General features: G+C 60.1%; 1 pseudogene; it reads right to left on the bottom strand.

Moving 5' to 3' along the window:
- LOC104393902 overlaps nt 1–8014 on the bottom strand; it is an 11578-nt pseudogene that overhangs the window by 2039 nt on the left and 1525 nt on the right.

Raw genomic sequence — 8014 nt, forward strand, 5'->3', positions numbered from 1 at the left:
CCCTGAGCCAGCCCCGCAAGCCCCCGACCCCAGCCCTACCGATCATGGGCTTGAGGCGTTTCCCGGCGGCACGGATGAGCTGCTGGCAGAGCGGGACCCCCAGGGTGCCCGCGGGGGGACAGATGCTCAGCTCCAGCCACCCCGGGAGGGGGCAGCCCCGCAGCCCCCAGCCCAGCCCTACCTCCTCCTGCCCCCACCAGCTGCTTCCCCCAGGGAAAACCAAAGTGCAAGCCATGGGCACCTTCCTAGGTGTGCTCTAGAGCCCTCCAAGATGTCTCTCACCTTCTGCCGTGGGCACGCAGGGCGAAAGGGAGAAGTGACAGTGTTACAGACCTGGAAGCAGCAGGACCCTCCCAGCCCTCTCAGTAAGGACGTGGCTGAAGTGTCCCTCAAGATAGGGAAGCCAAAGAGAGGGGAACAGTGTGGGGAGCACCCATAACTCAGGGCACCCTGATGATGGCCAGCACCGCATGGGCTGTGCCAGCAGGCAGAGGGGGAGTCACCCTGCTTGGTTCATGCCTCTTCCACCATCAGCCCTTCCCAGCCCCACAGGCTCTGCCCTACACAGCCCCTACTTAGGGTGACTCTCACCTTGCTGGCTCTCAGCAGCCCCACCAGTTCCTCAGGGACTGCATCCCCATTCTTCTCTACAAACCCAGCACACTGATATTCCACCTGGCAGGAGACAGGACAAGCACCAGCATTAACCAGCAGCTTCCCAGCCCAGTTTGGACAGAGCCCAAGGCTTTTGGAAAGTGTCCTTGCAGGAGTCAGGGAGCTGGTGGTGGCCACACTGTTTAACTCCTGCCCTGCTGATGGGAACCATCACAGATAGAGCTTCCACGTTTTTATCCTCAGTTGAAGAGCTGCAGCCCAGCACTGAGTTTCCACTGGACCCAGTTCCCAGCCTGGGAGGCTGCAGGAGCTGCCACCACCACCAGCTCTAGCCAGGGCTGCCCATTGCTGCAGAACCACTGCCAAGCACCACCAGCACCCCGCTCACCAGGCCTGTGCTGCCACAGCTGTCCCCACCTTGCCAGCAAAGTGACAGACCACAAAAGCATCCCTGGGCCTTTTGGGCTTCTGGAAGTGGGAGCTGGTGAGATGGGTCTTGTAAAGCCTCCAAGCCCAACTCCCATCATTGCCTTGGGGCATCTGAAAGACAAACAGGTCAGAAGGGAAGCAATGGGGGGCTGGGACGGGGGAGCACAGCAGCCTGCTCCTGGGACCCCTTTCCCACCTTGCACTCCTCATTCAGCAGGTCCAGGATGCCAAGCCGGCCCTCGATGCGCTCAATGCATGGTTGGTTATCACAGTAGTCAATGAAGACCCAAGGGATCTCCTACATCACATACTCCTCCTGCTCCAGCTTGAAGACATGCTGGAGGGCAGGGAGAGCACAGCAGGACTGAGCCAGGAGGGGACAAAGGTGGCCAGCCACCAGGCAGGGGCTTGCTTTACAGAAAACACCTGAGCAGCCCTTCTCCTGGACCACAACCACTTGGAGAGAAAGGAATGGACCATGTCCAGCTCCAGCAGCCTCCCAGAGCCCATGTTTGTAGCCCCAGCCACATTCAAGGCAGAGAGCACCAAAAGCACCAGCACAGCAGGGATGTGCAGGGCTCACCCTCACACTTCTGGGTGACACTCACCAGGTTGAAGAGCTGCTGCAGCTTCTCGTTGGCATAGTTGATGCAGAACTGCTCAAAGCTGTTGAGCTCAAACATCTCAAACCTGCAGGGAGCAGAGACCTGCCTGAAGCAGCTGCTGGGCAGAGCCACCCCAGCCAGCCACGAGCTCCAGGCACAGGCAGGGACAGGTATGGCCCCATGGCCCAGCTGGAGCAGTTGGGGGCTGCAGACCCACAGCTGACCATGCTCTTCAGGCAGCCCAGGAGAGGGGAGCAGCTCTTACCCATAGATGTCCAGGATGCCAATGGAGGCAGAGTGGCCCTCCAGGGACTGCAGGGCACTGCTCACCTGTCACCGTTTGACTCAGGTCCGACAACAATGCTCTCGATCCCCTCCCCCCCCCACCCAGGTAGGGAAGGAGAGAGAGAAAAAGAGAGAGACTTGGCTGGATTGAAAACTAAACTACACAGCTTTAATTAAACACTAATGAATGATACAAGAAAATATATACAACTATATACAGATATATTCAGGTATGGGCAAAAGCCTCTCGCCTCCCCCCACCCCCAGCAACTCCCACAGCACTTCCCTGAGCTGGGAAGAGTCCTGAGGAATCCTGGAGCTGCTGCTGGAGAAAGCACAGAGTGATGAGGGTCGAGCTCGAGCCTAAGGGTCGACGGTGATGGATGAGCAGAGTCCTCCCCAGACACCGGCCATGGACGGAAGAGAAGGGGAGAAGAAGGAAGTTGTCTTCTGTGATCTCTGACCTTCCTCTGAGCTTACGTAGATATATGGAATGGAATATCTCTGGCCAGTTTTGCTGTCTGTCTAACTCAGCCTCCTACGGGGGGGTCACAGATCTCCCCATAGTGTCTGAGATGGCAGAGTGAAGGTGCGACCTTGAAGCCTTGGCTCAAACCAGGACATCACCATCCACCTGAAGACCTGTCCATACATATACTCGGCCAGCGCATCCCGGGCTTGCAGTGCCTGCTGCCTGGAGAGGGGCTTCAGGTAGGTCTCACCAGCAGTGACCCGTTTGCTGTGGCAGAGCCAGTGGATCACCTGGGAGGCCTCGACCCCCAGCAATGTGCAGAACTGTCCTAGGGCCTCATCAGCAGCCTGTGGAGGGACAGACCAGTCACTGGGGGGGTGGTGAGAGGTGGCTCCTGCTGCCAGCACAGCTCAGGGGCCAGTCTGGGAGGTGGGGGCTGCAGGCAGCAGGTTCTCTCCCACCTCCACGAAGCAGCTGTCCCCACGACGTTGCCCAGGTGCAGGATGGCAGCCAGGACACTGAATAGCTCCAGCTGGTCAGCCTCAGGGACACCTGGGACACAGCACAGGCATGAGGGACTCCTCAGGCTTCCCCAACCCCATGTGGGTCTGACCCCCTGAATCACACAAGCCAGAGGGATGGGAATGACCCTGGGACATCTGGGACACCCAGCCCTGGGGCAGCTGGCACCAGCAGCTCAGTGAGTGATCAATGAATTGAGGCTCTGCAGAGGGACCTGGACAGGCTGGATTGTTGGGCCAAGGCCAAATGTATGAGGTTCAACAAGGCCAAGTGCCAGGTCCTGCCCTTGGGTCACACCAACCCTGGGAACCACCCAGGTTTGGGGAAGAGTGGGTAGAAAGTGCCTGGGGAAAAGGACCTGGGGGTGTTGGTCACAGCAGCTGAGTATGAACCAGAGTGTGCCCAGGTGGCCAAGAAGGCCACCAGCATCCTGGCTTGTACCAGCACTGGTGTGGCCAGCAGGACCAGGGCAGGGATAGTCCCCTTGTGCTGGGCACTGGTGGGGCCAGACCTGGAATCCTGGGGTCAGTTGTGGGCCCCTCAGCACAGGAAGGACATGGAGGGGCTGGAGCGTGTCCAGGGAAGGGCAGTGGGGCTGGGGAAGGGGCTGGAGCACAAGTGTGAGCAGGAGCAGCTGAGGGAGCTGGGGGTTCAGCCTGGAGACAAGGAGCTGAGGGAAGACCTGCTGGCTCTGCAGCTGCTGAGAGGAGGTTGGAGCCAGGGGGGTCGGGCTCTGCTCAATTCCTTCCCCAAAAGGGCTGTCAGGCTCTGGCCCAGGCTGCCCAGGGCAGGGGGGGAGTCCCCATCCCTGGAGGGATTTCAAAACCTGTTGATATGGTGCTGAGGGACATGGGGCAGTGGTGGCCTTGGCAGGGCTGGGTTAGCGGTTGGACTTCCCAGAATTAGAGAATTGTTTGGATTGGAAGGGACCTTAAAGCTCATCCAGTGCCCCCCCTGCATGGGCAGGGACACCTCCCACCAGCCCAGGCTGCTCCAAGCCCCATCCAACCTGCCCTTCAACACTGTCAAGGATGGGGCAGCCACAGCTTCCTTGGGCAACCTGGGCCAGGCTCTCACCACCCTCACACTCCACAATTCCCTCCTCATGTCTCACCTCAATCTCCCTCTGCCAGTTTTCATCCATCTCCCCTTGTCCTCTCCCTCCCTGCCCTTGTCCCAGGTCCCTCCCCAGCTTTCCTGTAGGCCCCCAGATGAATTTAAAGATGATCTTAAGACTTGATGATCTGAAGTCTTTTCCAACCAAACCAACTGGATGATATGCCAGCCCTGGGGACCAGCCCTGTCCACCCCACTGAGCCTGGCCAGGCCCTACCCAGCAGGGTCAGGGCACGGCAGGTTCCCTCCAGCTCAGCCACATCCTCGGTGCTCTGGGCTGCTCTGCACTGGCCCTGGCAGGTGTAGTGGAAGGACTCTGCCCCACCTGTGAGACATGTCATGTTGTCAACCAGTACCACCCAGCACCCAGAGCTCCCACCCATCCTTATCCCACCCTCAGGAGCCTGGGGAGGGCAGGAGGACCTGGCACTGCCCAGCGTGGGATGCACCAGCAGCAAAGTGGGACATGGGAGGGACATGGGTGCACTCACGGAGACCCAGGCCCTGGAGCTCGGGCAGGGTGGCAGAGGCACAGAGCTGGTAGAAGATGTGGTAGTTCCTCTCTGCTTTTGCCTGCAGATGAGCAAGAAAATCCCCATGAAGCCTGGTCACCTCGGGTCACCCTGCTCCCCTGCAGCAGGTCTGGGGACAACAGACCTCATCCTCTCTCCCAGCTTGACTCAGCAGGGCTGGAGTTGCTTCCCCAGGGGAGAACTGGGGCTCCCACTTAGCCCTGTTCCTGTGCTACCCTGCAGACCCACCTGGAAGGTGACATGAGACTTCTCCAGCAGGTAGGTTTTGATGGTGGCCCCGGTGACATGAGCTTGGCTGAAGCCGATCTCTATGTACTTCCCAAAGCGGCTGCTGTTGTCATTCCTGGTGGTCTTTGCATTCCCAAAGGCCTGGGGGAGAAGGAGGGCAGCAGGTTTGAGCTGGCCCCAGATCTCCAGGTGCTCTGGAGTTCAGTCCCTGCCACCCACTGCACAGAGGGGGAAACGGCATCACATCAGGGATCCAGGCCACGGGGGGAGCCTGCAGGGACACCCCAGCAGGACCTTGGGGACCCACCTCCAGGACAGGGCTGGAGGCCAGCACCTTCTCCTCCACACTGGAGTTGCCCAAGCAGCCCCCAACAGTGGTGAAGTATCTCATGGCACGTTTGGCTGTTGTCATCTTCCCCGCTGCTGATGAGGGACTGGTTCTTCCCAAACCTGCCGGGGAGGGACATGAGCTGGGGACACCCTGTGACCCAGCAGGACCAGACACAGCACACTCCAGGAGGGGTTTCAACCCTTCCCCACTGCCACCCTGAGGACCCTTCCGTGCCATCTCACCTCACCAGCTGCTCGTGGGCCTCCTCTGCCAAAGCAAAGATGTGGGGATCCGTGTCCCTCACGTCACGGCTGCTGTAGGTGTAGGTCACCTCCTCCTCGTAGATGGGCAAGGGCTCGTAGGGGTTGATGGCAACGAGGATGATACCTGGAAGAAGAGGGCTGAGCCAAGGGCAGGGGGACACCTGGCCCACGGGGAGGGGTGCCCGGGGCTCACCACAGTAGGTGTAGATGGTCTTGTCCTCCAGGAAGCGCCGGCACAGCGAGTGCAGCACGGCCGGCTCGTGCAGGTGGCTCAGGGCCACCAGGTCATCGGCGCCAGAAAGGCAGTCAGGGTTGCAGAGAGGGGGCAGCTGGGACCCCACGGGGTAGGGCAGAGCCTGCAGGGGGGAGCAGGAGCAGGCGACAAGTGCTGAGCAGGGTCAGGTCTGTGGGGAGCGGTGCAGGGGCAGGAAAGGTGTCTGCAGGTCACACCTGGGCTGCTAGGCACAAGGAATCACAGCCCAGCCAGCACTGTGAGCTGAGCTGGAGGCCCTTTGGGAAGTCAGGGAGGATGAGCTGACCAGGCAGTCAGGGGACATGGCACCATGAACCAGATACAGCCATAGCTGCTGGGCTCCTCCTCAGGCACCAGAGAGGACACATCAGGGCAATGCTCGAGCCCCTCTGCACCCAGCTGAGGAGCCCAGGCTGGTTTGGGAGTGCAGAGGTGAACTGTCTCCCATCTGGGATGACCAACCAGAGGGCAAGCACAGGAGGGACCCGCTGGCCTGCACATCTCCAGCCCTCCCAAGCCATCCTCCAGGTGCAGGTGGAGAATCGTGTCTCCTTCCTTGTAACCTCGGGTTATTTCTGCCACCTTCCAGACTTCAACAGTCAGGGATCCACACCCGGGCACCCTGCAGGGACAAGAGAGGAAAGGGACCCCTGCAGAGAGAGACACAGCCAAGAGCCACAGCAAGCACCTGGCCACCAGCCTCCAAGCCAAGCACTGCAGCCCCCTCCACAGTTCCCACTCAGGAGAGTCAGCCCTGGTGCTCAGCAGGGTGATCCATGGGACCCAGAACCCTGTAGGTGTCCCACAGCCCTTTGGCTCCTGCAGGCAGGTCAGCACCTCCCCAGGGAGTTCAGCAACTCTCCTGCCCTCAGCATGGGGACCTGTCTCTGTCCCACCCTGAGGACACAGTCACACCTGCTGAAGAGGTCATGCCTGCCATCATGGAGGTGGGACCTCCTGCATCCCCATGGGGACAGCTGGGGTTCCCTGCAGGGTCTCCCCATGGCCTGGATCCCTGATGGGATGTTGTGTCTGTCCCCTTCTGCACAGTGGGTGGCAGGGACTGAACTTAAGAGCACCTGGAGATCCAGGGCCAGCTCAGACCTGCTGCCCTCCTTCTCCACCAGGTCTTTGAGAGTGCAAAGACCACCAGGAATGACAACAGCAGCCACTTTGGGAAATACAGAGATCATCTTCAGCCAAGGAAGGTTTCTGAAAGCACAGAAGATGCCAAGCACAGATGTTCCCAAAACCCCTGGAGCACTGGAGACCCAGCCACGTGGTTCAGCTGGGCAGAGGAACCAGGCTGAGGGCAGAGACATGCAGCACAAACCCCCTGTAACTCCTGAGAGGAGCCAGACCCCGCCACCAGCTCTGCAGGCCCAGCAATAAGAAAAGCATTCACCCCCTGCCCCTTTTTGCCCCACCACCCCCCTCCACGTTTGCAGCTCCCTGGGGTCAACCACAGTGGGCAGCTTTTGCCAAGGATCAACGGGCACCCATGGGACTCCTGCTCCCTGCCTCAGCTTCCCCTCTGCAGACAGTGGGTGCTGATGAAGCAGGAGCTGCACATTGTGCTGAGCCCAGACTCCCTCTGCACCCAGAGCTGAGCCTCAACACCTCCCTCACACCTGGAAAAACCCTCTTTGGAGCCACAGCAAAGGGAGCTGGATCCCACACACAGCACGAGCTGAGCAGCACAACGCGGGGACAGGGGTAAAAACTGGGGCAAAAACCCCTCAGACCCTGTCAACTGGCACAGGGTGCCCTGGGCTGGGGAAATGCAGCTCCTGCTGCCCCTGGCACAGCACCCACAGCCCTGCCCTGCCAGGCACCATCTCAGCAGCTTCTGCCAGACTGTGGAGATCAGGTGCTGCTCCCAGCACCTCCCACTGCTCCCAGCAAGCAGAGATGAGGCCGCACTGGAAGTTTAAAACAAGGAAGAGTGAAAAAATCAAACAGTTGCAGCTTCGCACTCGGGCTGAGGTGGGAACCTGTCCCTGTTCCCACAGCTCCGGGAGCTCTGCTGCTCAAACACATCAAGCCCAGGGGGCTGAGCCCGGATTCCTGCCAGAAACCGGGGCCTGGAAAACCATCCTGGTCCTGCTGAGTTTGCAAATCCAGGGAACTCGGCTCACAGCAAAGCTGCCCGGGGCTGCAGCGCCTGTTGGTGCCTCATTAAAGCTGCTCAAAGCCCTGAGGGGGGTGGGGAAGGAAGGGGCTGAACTTTGGGTTCGCATCCAAGGAACCCTCAGATGGGCAAAGGGCTGGATCTGCAGCTGAAGTGAGGAGGGCAGGGGGAAGGGGAGGGGGCTGCGGGGCAGGGCAGGGGGAAGGGGAGGGGGCTGCGGGGCGGGGCAGG

This window comes from Chaetura pelagica, unplaced genomic scaffold (assembly GCF_000747805.2).
Source record: "Chaetura pelagica isolate M959 unplaced genomic scaffold, ChaPel_1.0 scaffold498, whole genome shotgun sequence".
Lineage (NCBI taxonomy): Eukaryota > Metazoa > Chordata > Aves > Apodiformes > Apodidae > Chaetura > Chaetura pelagica.